The 15,110-nt window shown below is 44.8% G+C and overlaps 1 long non-coding RNA gene across 1 annotated transcript in view; it reads left to right on the forward strand.

Moving 5' to 3' along the window:
• The first annotated feature begins 13,085 nt into the window (after nucleotides 1-13,085).
• The window catches only part of LOC144509282 (uncharacterized), a 34,258-nt gene continuing 32,233 nt past the window's right edge, over nucleotides 13,086-15,110 (forward strand). The window contains exon 1 of the long non-coding RNA XR_013500435.1: nucleotides 13,086-13,244. This is a non-coding gene — a long non-coding RNA (uncharacterized LOC144509282). The remainder of the gene's footprint in view (nucleotides 13,245-15,110) is intronic.

The raw sequence follows: 15,110 nt of genomic DNA on the forward strand, positions 1-15,110 counted from the left end.
CAAAGGAATACAAAAATGCCAATAGTACTTTAAAGTTAATGATAATTCCTTGTGACTGTTTAATTTTTGGAAGGGATACTAATGGCAAGAATCTCTTTTTAAATACATTTACTATCTGATATTTTCACAGTAGTTTCTATCTGAATGGGTTTATTCCATATATTTAAGAAGATTTGCATTATTGATTCACTTGGTTCAATAGTAGGTGGAAATGGGAACAAAGCTGCAAAAATCTTGGATTGGATCAAATATTCCTCATTCGCCACAAAGACATAAGCTAAAAGCAAATTATTGCAGATGCTGGAATCTGAAACAAAAACAGAAAATGGTGAAAAACCTTAGCAGGCCTGACAGCATCTGTGGGGAGAGAATAGAGCCAACGTTTTGAGTCTAGATGACTTGACGAAGGGTCACCTATCAGCAGCCACCTCCTTCTGATGCTGGGATTTGGAAAGCCTTTTGGACCTACATTAATCATCGAATCCCTACAGTGCAGAAGGAGGCCATTTGGCCCATCGAGCCTGCACCAACAATAACCCCACCCAAACCGTATCTCCATAACCCCACATTTTCATCCTGCTAATCCCCCTGACACTAATGGTCAATTTAGCGTGGTCAATCCACCTAACCTGCACATCTTTGGAGCACCCGGGGGAAACCCACACAGACACGGGGAGAACGTGCAAACTCCACACAGACCTGAGGCCAGAATTGAACCCGGGTCCCTGGCACTGTGAGGCAGCAGTGCTAACCACTGTGCCACCGTGCCGCCCATTAATGGGGCGGGGAATGAAACAATACCACCAAAACTGGTCATTTAATGCATTGCTAATCGATGTATACAAAATGCCTGCTGTATTAGTTCACAGGTCAAAATAATCTCTTGCCTTGGAGGTACGTTTGGATATTAAGACATGAGGATGCTTTATAAATGTGTAGGTTTCTTTATTTACCTCAGTTAAGTCAATAATTATGTGTGGCATTATTTAAAATACATAACTACTGGAAAAGAAAAAAAAAGTCTTATTGAGGGACAAAAAATATGAGTGTGTTCAATAAGAAACAAAAGCATGCACTGATTGGAGTTAGGAAAATGTGCAATTCTTTCAGGCTCTGAAATACCTCTCAATGTGGCTTTGCAATCTTAACACTGTTGATGCGATATTATTGTTTATCGCCTCTGGTAAGTGGGCACTTGAGAATGACAGTGTTGATTCTGGTTCTTGTTACCTATTGACTCTGTCCTTGCATTGTTTAGCAGTCACTTTGCCCAGCGTTTCAGCTACAAGTTTCATTCCTGGGCTGATGGATATATTTAGCTTTGAATAGCATCTTCATTACCTTATATAGCAGGGCCCAATTGAATTTCACACTCCCATTATTAATAGCCTCGGAGAACTTCATTCACCGCTGCCAAAAATAGCAGGCAAACACTGAAGCAGGGAGAGTGAGTTTAACCCACTCACTGACTCAAGCTGGTGTTTGCCTTGAAAAGCCTTCTCCTGCAATAAAACACCCTTTTCTGCTTCTTTGTCATATAAATTCAATTCTCTTTTCTGAAACAAACATTCCATTGCATCTGCAATGGCAGAAGTTTGATCTAAATTATGGGGAATGTGAGCACAAACCTGGAACAGAAATCAGACTTTGTCCAAAATTGACCTGTTCAGTCAAGTTGAATCAAAATCTGGTTCAAGGTCCCCGGAGGAAATCATTTGTTCAGCGTTTTGCGAGGAACCCACGTTGCGCCTCAAAGCACAATGAGATTGATTCATGAAATCATGAAGGGAATGTGCAGTGACACTTAGAACATGGGATCCTGACAGGGCAGAAGGAGGCCATTCGGCCCATCGAGTCTGCACTGGCTTTCCGAAAGAGCATCTTACCCAGGTGCTTTCCGAAGTACTATCTTGTTGTGCTTTTTGTTGGGTTCTCTTTGTTGATTTAGAAACATAGAAGAATCCCAAAGCAAGAAGAGAGCATCATGCCCTGGATGGTGGAAAGTTGATTCTATAAAAGAGATCGAGATAGGGATAGAAATGAACCCTCAACCAATTTTGAGATGGAAAGTCCCATGCCCATTCGATGCCTGCTTTAGGGGCATTGCCAAATTGGTGAAAGCAGCGGAATTTCTGGTCACCACCGCAAGCAATTTGTTAGGCTCCTTACATACGTTGGCAAGGTGTTAATGCTTGCTTTAGGCCCTCTCTCTGAAACTGGTTGGTGATCAACAGAACTGCTCTGCTTCCGATTCATCCTTCCAGACAAAGTGTAAGTAATTTTTTTCAGAATAAAACCCATCATCCAGGAATGTTTCAGCAACTTCACAATACTTGTGATTGGACTGCACCCATTGCCAATCCGTGCCTCCCTCCCCAGAATCTACATGCGGGACATTGCCAGTCAGGCTAACGGCTCGAAATTCCTTTTGTTCAAAGTGGTGGGTTGTCTGTGAAGGTATGACAGTTATCAGCAGATCACCTACATTAGTGAAATGAGGCCGAGTGTTATTTGGGTCCTTTTTTTTTGCAGACATGCACAAATTCTGGGCCTGTAAATGGGCACAAATAAATTTTGACCTTAATCTCTTTCTTCCCATTTTAAAATGAATCTTACTATCATCCACATTAATTCGCTGCCCATGATGGCACAGGGCAAACCTGCCCTATCACTGCTCTTATTGAATCCACAGCTTGTGGAGTAATCTTGTGATATTTTTTCTTTCCTATTTTTCTTCCTTCTTAGGGTCATACTTGTCCTTTAATATCTCACTTTGACAGCATGATGGAAATTTGCCAAGTGTCCATAAGGGACTTTGCTCCATTTCCTTGCGTTCAGTAACACAGCATGTTTAAAAGATGTCTTTATAAAAACTGCCTGTGTACCAGCATCTTTGTTAAAACAAAATTGTTTGTTATCACAAAAGCCCTGTTCTGATTGTAATTGTGCTATTCATTACTGTGTCATCAGGTAGGACATTGTTGTGTGCATATGTGAAAAGGAACTGTTGTATTTATGTAATGCCTTTCACAACCTCAGGAAGTCCCAAAATGCTTTACAGCTATCGAAATTCAGAAGTGTAGACCCTGTATTAATGTAGAAAACAAGGCAACAATTTATAAACAGCAAAGCTCCACAAAAAGCAATGTGAAAAGGATCAAATAATCTGCTCGTTGTGATACTGATTGGGGATAAATACTGACCAGAATACCAGGGGTAACTCCCCTATTCTTTCAAATAATGCCATGGGATCTTTTAAGTCCACCTGAGTGTAATGTCTGGTCTGAAGGATGGCACCTCAAACAGTGCAGCATTCCCTCAATACTGCACTAGAGTGTCAGCCTAGATTTTTGTGCTCAATATGCTGTAGTCCGACAAATCCACAACCTTCTGACTCCAGAGCTGAGAGTCTAACACTGAGCCACGGCTGGCGATATGCACATGTGTCCACATATGCACCTGTATATGGACATGTACACGCATGTCCATTGGTTCTTATGATAACACACACTAATGCTTTAATAAACTGATTTAAACATTCCATGAATGAATCGCTCCACAGATAGACTGTGGACTCAGCTTATCAGTCAGTGCTTGCAGTATTACTATAATAATCAGTCATAGCAATAAGTTGGAGTTCATTCCAGAGAAATCAGTAATGCAGTTCATATCAACGCTGTGTTCTAAGTGTAAGGGATTTAGCAATGTAGGAGTTAATAGAGTCCTGGGGAAGAAGATAAACAGGTTAGCGTTGGCAGCTTAAGAAGATGCTCATGTCCTTACTAGTGCATCGAGTTGGAGTTTGTAAAATTACATTTTGTCATTGGTTAAAAGTGAATTGTTTTCTCCAATTATGCAACAGCCTCAGAAACATTCTCCGGACAAAACTGGATAAGGTAATACCAGCTTCACGGAGCGTTCAACTTTCCTTCTTCTTTTCTTGCTTTAGCACTATGACTGTGCACCGCAGAGTTTAGTCTGGTGTAGTCGGTGTTGTTTGGATAGATTCTGCCACTTGCGTGCAGACGGTAGCAATGTAGACAATTGTTATACTTGGAATTGCTTTGAAACCAAAACGATTGTGCTGTTGAACTGTACAGTTTCAGATTGCAAGCCCTGGCATCGCTTCTGTTGTCACTGACCAAAGTGGAATCAATGTAAGTTCAAAATGAGTTGAATGTCCTTATAAGTGATTAGATATATATTGAAAAGAGAACACGGTTAAGTTGGAGTGTGCTAAGGATTAAAAGTCGATTAAGGTTTTAGGCATTCTAAAATGTCAGAGTGAGGGAGTCAAGAGTTTTGATTGAACTCCCAGATTGTGGACAAGTCTATAACTCACCCAAACCATTGCTGTCCCTCTGTAGAGTATAACGATAAGACTTTGATTTAAGTTTAAGTTTTAAGTTTATTTATTAGTGTCACAAGTAGGCTTACATTAACATTGCAACAAAATTTCTGTGAAAATCCCCTTGTCGCCACACTGTTTGGGTACACAGCGGGAGAATTTAGCATGGCCAGTGCACCTCAGTAGCAGCAGTGTGTACTATCTACAAGATGCACTGCAGTAATTCACCATAGATCCTTAGACAGCACTTTCTAAACCCACAACCACTTTCATCTAGAAGGACAAGGGCAGCAGATACATGGGAACACCACCACCTGCAAGTTCCCCTCCAAGCCACTCACCATCCTGACTTGGAAATATAAATGTAAGTTCAGCACTGTGGGAGGAAACATGGTTGAAATCATTGACAATGAGAGTCCTGTAACAGCCACTTCAGTTTGTGATGGCTTCGACAACCATTCACAATAACTTTCTTTTGGTTGGGGTTGGAGGAAGGTGGGGGAATGGTTGTATCACATGACAAAATTAAAAAATTGGAGCCATACCTGGAATGTAGCACACAGTTATATGACTTCACTGTCAGACTAACTGATATCATGAAAGAAACTTTCCTTTGCTGAAATGTACGTGGAATGTGGGGCTCCCAGTTTGCTGGTTACCTGGCCTGAAATGCTGTTGTGGTTTGAAAGGCTTATGGCCAGAGTTCATCGGTGAAACTCTTACTGTAAGACACAAATCCTGAAAGCAGATATCAAAGAACAGATGTAAGCAATGTGCAAAGAGAGAGGGAGCATTGCTAATAAAAAAACTTGATTCAATTTTATTTATTAGAATAGGTATGATGCTGAAATGTTTGAAGCTCCTTAGTTTGAGAATAAAAGATGTCCAGGTCCACTTTTTCACTGGGATATGTTGTCTTCTGTTCGATAATACAAGGCAGAGCTAGAAACTATCGCTCGTTCCTGGAGAGGATGGAAAAAAGTTGTTGAGTTTGACAAAGTTTTATGTTAACATTATGTTGCAACCATATTTACATTTATGTGTACTGAAAGCTATTTATTTCCTCTGGTGACCAATTAAAAATTAAAATAGTGCGTTTATTGACGTTATATCACTATAAGTACATTGAAATGTATTTTCTCCGCATATATTACAGAAATTAGGTAGCAACTACGGCTAGGATTTTCCAATCCCGTCGTGGCTGAACCCACCATGGGAGATTAGGCAGCCCAGTAAAGAATCCATTGGCTGGAATGTTATGGTCGTTCAGGCCTGTGGGATTTTCCCATCTCTCTGTAGTGAATGGAGATTTGGCTGGGAGGGAGCATGGCCTGAATGGCCGGTAAGATCGCGCCCATTGACTTTCGGTGGGACTGGACAATCCCGGCGGTGGGTGGGGTTGGAAAATCCCACTCAATATGCAGTCTATAATTTAGGCAATGCTGAGACACAAATGGACAATTTTCCTTGGGTCCTTATGCCGGGTGCTCAACAGAAGTGTGCTAAAACACACAGCAGGGATCACACTTACTTACAGTCCTAAAAAACTGAATGTCTTGTCTGCTCCAAAGTGCCCAGTGCCAGCACTACATAGCTGTAGAGTTGTCTAGTCAACACAACTGAGGCTCTCTGACTCCAACTGAAATGCAAACTTCCAAGGAGGAGACAAATCTTTTTATTTTATTCATTTGTGGGACATGGGCGTTGCTGGCTGGCCAGCATTTATTGCCCATCCCTAGTTGCCCTTGAGAAGGTGATGGTGAGCTGCGATCTTGAATCGCTGCAGTCCACGTGCTGCAGGTTGACCCACAATGCCATTAGGGAGGGAATTCCAGGATTTTGACCCAGTGAACTGCGAAGGAATGGTGATATATTTCCAAGTCAGGATGGTGAGTGGCTTGGAGGGGAACTTGCAGGTGGTGGTGTTCTCATGTATCTGCTGCCCTTGTCCTTCTAGATGGATGTGATTGTGGGTTTGGAAGGTGCTGTCTAAGGATCTTTGGTGAATTGCTGCAGTGCATCTTGTAAATAGTACACACTGCTGCTACTGAGCGTCGGTGGTGGAGGGAGTGGATGTTTTTGGGTGTGGTGCCAATCAAGCGGGCTGCTTTGTCCTGGACAGCCTCAAGCTTCTTGAGTGTTGTTGGAGCTGCACCTATCCAAGCAAGTGGGGAGTATTCCATCACACTCCTGACTTGTGCCTTGTAGATGGTTGACAGGCTTTTGGGTGTCAGGAGGTGAGTTACTTGCCGCAGTGTTCCTAGCCTCTGACCTGCTCTTGTAGCCACTGTGTTTATGTGGTGAGTCCAGTTGAGTTTCTGGTCAATGGTTACCCCAAGGATGTTGACAGTGGGGGATTCAGCGATGGTAGCAGCATTGAATGTTAAGGGGCGGTGGTTGGAGTGCCTCTTACTGGTGATGGCATTTGAGTGGCACGAATGTTATTTGCCACTTGTCAGCCCAAGTCTGGATATTGTCCAAATCTTATTGCATTTGAACATGGACTGTTTCAGTATCTGAGGAGTCACGAATGGTGCTGAACATTGTGCAATCATCAGCGAACATCCCCACTTCTGACCTTATGATTGAGGGAAGGTCATTGATGAAGCAGCTGAAGATGGTTGGGCCTAGGGACACTATCCTGAGGGACTCCTGCAGAGATGTCCTGGAGCTGAGATGACTGACTCTCCACAACCACACCCATCTTCCTATGTACCAGGTATGACTCCAATCAGCAAAGAGTCTGCCCCCCAATGGCATAGTTAGAGGGGGAGCAGGGGGAGCGACCACTCCCCCTGAGCACATTCTTCAAAAGTGGCGCCTTTTCAACGGGGTGTTCCTCACGGGCCCTTCAGATCTCTTCCCGAGATCTGAAGTCCTCAAGCCTGCCTCCATTTCCCAGTTGCTGATCTGGAGAGCTGTCAGCCGGAGGGCGTGGCCGACTGGGCGCGAGGCGGGGCGGTTGGAGTTTGGAAGGCGAGGAGCTCGTGCAGTCGTGACGGGGCTGGCGCGCACGCGAGAGGATGGCGGCGGCTTCGGAGTTGGGTGAGTGGAGCTGGAGGAGGGTCAATGGAGGAAGGGCAATGGAGGAAGGGGAATGGAGGGCTCAACTTTCTGGGCGGGGGAAGGATCAGGGAGGGTCAGTGCCCAGTCTGCTTGGGCAAAAAACTATGCAAAAAACTCTATCGAAACTTTATGATTGACCACCGAAATTATTTTGTATGCGTCGTGGTGCCTTTTTTATGTGCTCGCTCCCCCTAACTTTAGAACCTGGCTACGCCCCTGCTGCCCCTGATGCCCATTGATTACAGTTTTACTAGGGCTCCTTGATCTGAATTAAGTCCAACCTTAGTATGTTTAACCCTGCCCCCAAGGTCTCTCGAATCATCAGGAGTTTGAAGATAGGTTCAAAACCAACTTTTTCTGAGTGCCTCAGGCATTGAAATGGAAACAGTCAGGAAGTAGGATACACACTCTGAATTATACATTCGGGACGTGCCCCAAGTCGACATGGGTGGGAGGGGATGTGAAACCCACTACCACCTGATATTATGTTGTTCATGTGCTTTTACACTGGAAAACTATGCCATGAGTGTCAATGCAGAACAATCATACACAGATCTCAGTCCCCAGACACAGTGGATAATTATATTTGAACCCTGACCTTTCACCCGCCCTGGATCAAGGTTGCAGCTTAAATGCAAAGACTGCCTGGCCAATTGGCCCACCCGTCGATGTTAAGGCTCGTGAGTGATGTAAAATCCCAGTCAACTGCTGTTCAAATCATTTAAATTGGTATCTTGATTGTCAACAGGGATGCTTTGGGGATTAGGTGCATTGGCCATGCTAAATTCTCCCTCAGTATACCCGAACAGGCACCAGAGTGTGGCGACTCGGGGATTTTCACAGTAACTTCATTGCAGTGTTAATGTAAGTTTACTTGTAACATGAATAAATAAACTTAAACTTTTGACACACGCGTGTGCCCACCCACTGAAATAGCACACGCATGTACAATGATGTTGTGACGTGTGCCCGATGTCTTCTTGTGCAATTTTACACGCTTCTGGGTCGGGCATGCGCCCCGGTGGAGTCACATATAATTCTGGTCTTCGTCTCATTTGCTGTGCCTGGTTTACGTTCTATAGGAACAAGTCAAGCTCTATTCCGACAGGAAAGCCCTCTTAATCCCAGGGCAGCCATAAAGGAGCAGAAGCCCAGTAATCCTGAATTTCTAGCCATTATATATCTATACATAATGGGTGGAATTTTACAAGATTGATTCTAAGTGTCCAGCCAGTGTGAAAATGGGAGAGTTGCTGATCTGTTTTGTGAGTGAGTTTTCATGCCCAATCTTATGCACTTAGTCATTGAAAATATGGGCTAGACTGTTTCTAGCTGCTGCAGGCAGTGGGCGGGGCTTAATTCACCAGCCAGCCTTTGGTGGTAGCTACTGTGCATGTGCAGATCTCTGTTGCTACACATGCGCAATTGCAACAGCAGGAGCCTGACAGACAGAGAGAGAGAGAGCTGTCAGGCCCCTGCTGCTGCAGGCAGCCTCAACAAACTCCCCCCGCCTCCTGCATTTGCGGTAACTCGTGGCGGATCACGAGCCCCACAACGCATGGACATCTAACCACCGCTAACACCCCCCCCCCCACACCACCCAGACCGATTGCATCCCCCTCCCTCAATCAGATCACATCTGCTGAGTGCTCAGCAGCCCCCCCTCCCTCCCCAATCGGGCCATCCTCTTCAGGCCCCATCCCTTCAGGCCCCACCCCTTCAATCTCTGCCCTCAGACCTGCCCCATAGGCCCCGCCCCTTCAATCTCTGCCCTCAGCACTGTCCCATAGGCCCCGCCCCTTTCATCTCTGCCCACAGCCCCGCCCCCCTAAGCCCCGCACTGGGCAGTGCCAAGGTCCCTGCTGGGCATTGCCCAGGTGCCAATCTGGCAATGCCAAGATGCCAGGATGGCACTGCCAAGCTGGCACTGCCCAAAGGACACCCCACTTTGCCCTTGGCCTCCCCACGGGGCCTCAATGGCCTCCGATTCCACCGGCGAGGCCAACACGACTGTTTCCCATTCATGGGGGGCAGGTGCTTTCCTTACCGGAGAGAACCTCTCTCGGAGAGGCCATAAAGGCAAGTGAGCCATGATGATTGAGCGCCGGGCTCACTAAACAGATCAATAAGCATTTAAATAAAGCTAAATAAATTATTCAGTCTCTCACCCATTTCTGGCGAGAGACTGACCTCCCGGAAACCTGGCTCTCGTAAAATCGCAAGAGCAGAGAAATCTGGGTGTGATCCTGATTTCTAGTCTCCCGCATGATTTTACCAGCTTGATCAGCCCATCAATGGGTGGGGCGAGCCGATAGAACCCTGGCCCATGTTTCTGAGGGAAGTATTACTCAGGTGAGCATTGAGGAACCATAACTGATCAACCTTGTATATTTGCAGGAGTTTTTAAAAATCATTAACACAGTCTCATTTTGCACGGACTCCTGAGATTCAGAACTAGGTTATTGCCAAATACACAACAGAAACATGTACGAGGAAAAGATTCATGTTGCAGTTGGGGGGGAAACATTTCAACATTCCCCTCCTCCCCCCTCACCCCCCAACTGATCATATTCACAGATGCAAAATGGCTCCTTGGCTGGAGTACAAGGCACAGGTCGAACCAATGGAACCATATTCCACATTAGTTAGAGCCTTCAAGACATGACAGTAAGACCAATTACAGAGATGTAAAACTCTCTAACTTGAAGAAAAATGAAGTCAGATGGAATTAGTCTCCTGTAAGCATGCTTTTTTTTCGCTGTGTTAGTGGCAGATATCCAGAAAATATATGCAATGTCCTGTTAAAGAATAAACATCCACTCCCAGTGGGTGGCACGGTGGCACAGTGGTTAGAACATAGAACATAGAAAGTCACAGCACAAACAGGCCCTTCGGCCCACAAGTTGCGCCGATCACATCCCCACCTCTAGGCCTATCTATAGCCCTCAATCCCATTAAATCCCATGTACTCATCCAGAAGTCTCTTAAAAGACCCCAACGAGTTTGCCTCCACCACCACCGACGTCAGCCGATTCCACTCACCCACCACCCTCTGAGTGAAAAACTTACCCCTGACATCCCCCCTGTACCTACCCCCCAGCACCTTAAACCTGTGTCCTCTCGTAGCAACCATTTCAGCCCTTGGAAATAGCCTCTGAGAGTCCACCCTATCCAGACCCCTCAACATCTTGTAAACCTCTATCAGGTCACCTCTCATCCTTCGTCTCTCCAGGGAGAAGAGACCAAGCTCCCTCAACCTATCCTCATAAGGCATGCCCCCCAATCCAGGCAACATCCTTGTAAATCTCCTCTGCACCCTTTCAATGGCTTCAACATCTTTCCTGTAATGAGGTGACCAGAACTGCGCGCAGTACTCCAAGTGGGGTCTAACCAGGGTCCTATAAAGCTGCAGCATTATCTCCCGACTCCTAAACTCAATCCCTCGATTAATGAAGGCTAGTACGCCATACGCCTTCTTGACCGCATCCTCCACCTGCGAGGCCGATTTAAGAGTCCTATGGACCCGGACCCCAAGGTCCTTCTGATCCTCTACACTGCTAAGAATGGTACCCTTCATTTTATACTGCTGCTCCATCCCATTGGATCTGCCAAAATGGATCACTACACACTTATCCGGGTTGAAGTCCATCTGCACCGTTGCCTTTCAGCGCCAGGGACCCAGGTTCAATTCTGACCTCGGGTGTCCGTCTGTTTGGAGTTTGCACGTTCTCCCCATGTCTGCGTGGGTTTCCTCCCGGTGCTCCTGTTTCTGTCCAAAGATGTGTGGGGTTAGGTAGATTGACTGTGCTAAATTGCCCCTTAGTGTCAGGGGGATTAATAGGGTAAATACAGGGTTGTGGGGATAGAGCCTGGGTGGGATTGTTGTCGGTGCAGGCTGGATGGGCCGAATGGCCTCCTTCTGCACTGTAGGGATGCGTTGGCCCTGACTAACATGATTATTTATGAAGCCCTACATTAGCTTAATGGAAGTAGAGTAGGTGGGTCCCACCAGAAGCCAAACTGCTAATCAGCTCAGCAATAAATACTTGAAATGTAAAGCATTAAATGTGTGCAAATCCTCCACTTGATTTATAGAAAAAAAGATAAAAAACAGGTGAAAATATCACATCCATCCAAGTGTTACCTCTTTAAAACTGCAGTGTGTTGTATTGCATCATCAAGACAATGTTCCAGTCCTAATTAGGAATTGCGTTTAATCATCGACAAATGAAAAAAAAAATTAAAAAGGAGAAAAGAATCAAGACACACTCCCCAGAATAGGTTGTCCTTCACCCAGCATAAACTCGCACAATGTTTTGGGGATGCTGTCTTTCCTCTCTACATCACCAGCCGTGCAGTGCCCATTTCTTGCAAGGAGTGCAGTGGAGGGTCTGAAGGTTTTCAAGTCTGGCATGACAGACAGCAGAATAGGTCTCCCAATTCTCCAGGTGAAGGATACCAAGGAAGGCCAGTTTAAGGTTATGCATTATTTCAGATCTTTACCTTACTTTCTGTCGCAGCAGCTGCGAACATCATTAACCCTGTCAGTACCAGCAATCATTGCAGCATGTGTGGGATTGGATTTCTTACGTTGCCTCCAGTGCTGGATAAGGTATTCAGGTGAAGGATTCCATGCACTTTCGGAATAACCTTTATTTTTAATTCAAATGAATGAGTAATTGTAAATCCACGCTGGTTCGGATTGTTTTGCAATTGGGAAGGCCCCCGCATCAACAAAGAGTTAATTTGCAAAGCACTCCAGAAATAGTTCTGCATCGCAGCAGGAAAAAAAAAGCTTGAAAAGAGTTGGCGATGAGACTCCTTACATTTGCGCGGTACTATAGAATCTCACGGGATCCTTTAAGCTAGAAGCAAAAATTCTGCAGCCATCAAAATTTACTCTGGCGAGTTCAGAAAAGAGTGCTGCGCCCCACCTGTATTTCATGATCTTCTGCTCTCATTCTATAACGGCTTATATGATTTCTAAATAGAATGCCCTACAAATATTTTCAACCATCATAGAACGCTACACCAAATATATTCACTGTGATGTACATGACTAAGGTATAATGTGCTGTTGATGCTGCTAATGCAACCTGCTGTCTACTGCACCACTGACAAATGCCAAATGATGTCAGGTTATGTAAAATATTGTATCGTATTATTTACAAGGCAAAGGCAGAACAATATAATCACTCTCATTGAACAGAAACAGCTTTTTGTAACTTCTGAAGTAAATTGTCCTGCGGACACTCACTGCTGGGGACACATGCAGTGCCAGAGACAACGCTGTGGTTGGATTCATGCTGTGGTTAACCTTCTTTTGAGGTTTTTAAACATCTGGCATCCTGTCTGTCACAGAATAATCCTGAATGTGAATCTACACCGCAGTCTTCATCACGCACTCGTTGACCCATTACTTACGCAAGGTGTACTTTAAGTATCAGGCACAAGGAGCAGATTCAATTCAATAGGTACGTCGCATTACTCATGATATCACTGTTCCAAATGAGAACTGCAGCTGTTGTCATACTGCCATTCATTTCAATAAGAAAAGTAGGGGGTCAGATTTCTTTAGCAGAGATCTATCTGTATTACACTGATTGGTGTAATATATTACCACCCACCTTCCTCCAATCAGTTCTTCCCCTATTTCACTAGTGAATGAGTCATTGTAAAATGCTGTTTATAAGAGTGGTTTACTACTGGTGTGTGAAGTTAAAGGATATAACATAATTAGTGAAAGTATCTGTATGACAAGAGGAAGGACATGGTCATGGATGTTATTGAATGGGGTGAATGCAACATTTTACATGATCTTCAACAGAAGGTATGTCTTTTAGTGTTGTGTTGTACCTTATTGCTGTGTTTGTATCTGATTCTTGTGTTAACGTTCTTTGCGGTCTTTGGGCTGTGTTTGCCTCTGATCCCCTTCAATCCAGTACAGTGCAGGACAGGCCTGTGTACTGTCAGTTCCCTTCCTGCTGTGCGTACAGCTGATTCCTTCACGGTCATTTATGCAAGCTCTTGAATGGCTTCAAAGTGATACTTTGCTTCAATTTGACACTGCGTTAGGAATGAATGACGGCAAAAGGAAACATTCTGGATATGAAGGCTTCCGCCAGACTTAATGACCATTTCATTTCTGCTGAAATAATTTTATCTGCATTGTAGTTGAGGTCACTAATTAAACATAGAATCACTGACACATATGTTCAAAGGTGCATGGATGCTGTAATTGGGAGTTTTAATGGAATCTTAAATATTGACACCTGACAACATGCTCACCAGTTCTGACTCCCATAATGATCTGTATGAAGCACCATTGCATCTTTTTGATCACCAACATCGAATCGTTCTTTAATAATGCAGAAGATCTAAACTTCTACTCCGGAATTTTCCGACCGGTCAGGCCAGCAGGATTTCCCATCCCGCTGCAGTGAACGGAGATTTGGCTTGTCACCAAATTTTCCAACTTCACTGCAGTGGGAGCGTGGCATGAATGGGCAATAAGTTTGCACCCCACATGTATTCTTTTTTATACATAACTGGTTTGTGCAACAGGCCACCAACTTTATTCGGTTTGCCGCTTCAATGTTGGCTCCACCACTCTGGGTGGGGAAGAGGATGATAGCCAGATTTCCCAGTCCCCGGTCCTGCCCCCACTAACCAGTAACTCTGGCTGAACTTTAGGCCTAGACTCCAGAGTGCTATTTGTGGCTGATTAACCTGGCAGTGATCACCTTGGATACTGCTGGATGGAAAATGACTGTTCGCTTTTTTGTCTTTGGGAAGAGAAGGGGAAAAGAATGGTGAGAATAAAGTGGCGGTGGGGAGGGGGGGTGGGGGTGGGGGGCCATTGTGGGGTGGTGGGAGGACAGGTAGCTGCTCTAAAATATGTACCAGGAGTGCAGAGTGTGCTTCAAATGCGGCTTCTAATTTGAAGAGGTTTATCCAAAGAGAAAATTTTCAATACTGTATGAGTTGTCTCAGCAGAACTTGACTGGAGAAATGCTGAACTGTCAGAAACTCCTAGCACCACTGTGCATTCTGAGAACATGTGCGTTAGTTCTGAATATGCTCTATACATATCCCTGGAAATACCACGGTCTGTCTGTCCGGTACTAGTGCTATCCAGTTGGTTAGGGCTGACTTTGCTTGAGACTGAACCAGATGGTCAGAAACTTCCACAAATATCATTTTCCCAAATATTTTACTCATGAGGCTGTACGGCCTGTACCCTCAAGCCTGTGCGTACTCTGACTCATCCATTGCTGAAGGAAATTTGGCATATCCGCTACGATTCCCACCAACTTTTACAGATGCACCATAGAAAACATCCTTTCTGGTTGCATCACAGCTTGGTATGGCTCCTGCTCTGACCAAGACCACAAGAAACTACAAAGGTTTGTGAATGTAACCCAGTCCAACACGCAAACCAGCCTCCCATCCATTGACTCCATCTACACTTCCCGCTGCCTCAGAAAAGCAGCCAACATAATCAAAGGCCCCACACACCCCAGACATTCTCTCTTCCACCAACTTCCATCAGGAAAAAGATACAAAAGTCTGAGATCACGTACCAACCGACTCAAGAACAGCTTCTTCCCTGCTGCCATCAGACTTTTGAATGGATCTACCACATATTAAGTTGATCTTTCATGAAACCCAATCAGTGACGGTAGCACTATATTCT

The sequence above is a fragment of the Mustelus asterias genome, chromosome 21 (assembly GCF_964213995.1).
Source record: "Mustelus asterias chromosome 21, sMusAst1.hap1.1, whole genome shotgun sequence".
Classification (NCBI taxonomy): Eukaryota; Metazoa; Chordata; class Chondrichthyes; order Carcharhiniformes; family Triakidae; genus Mustelus; species Mustelus asterias.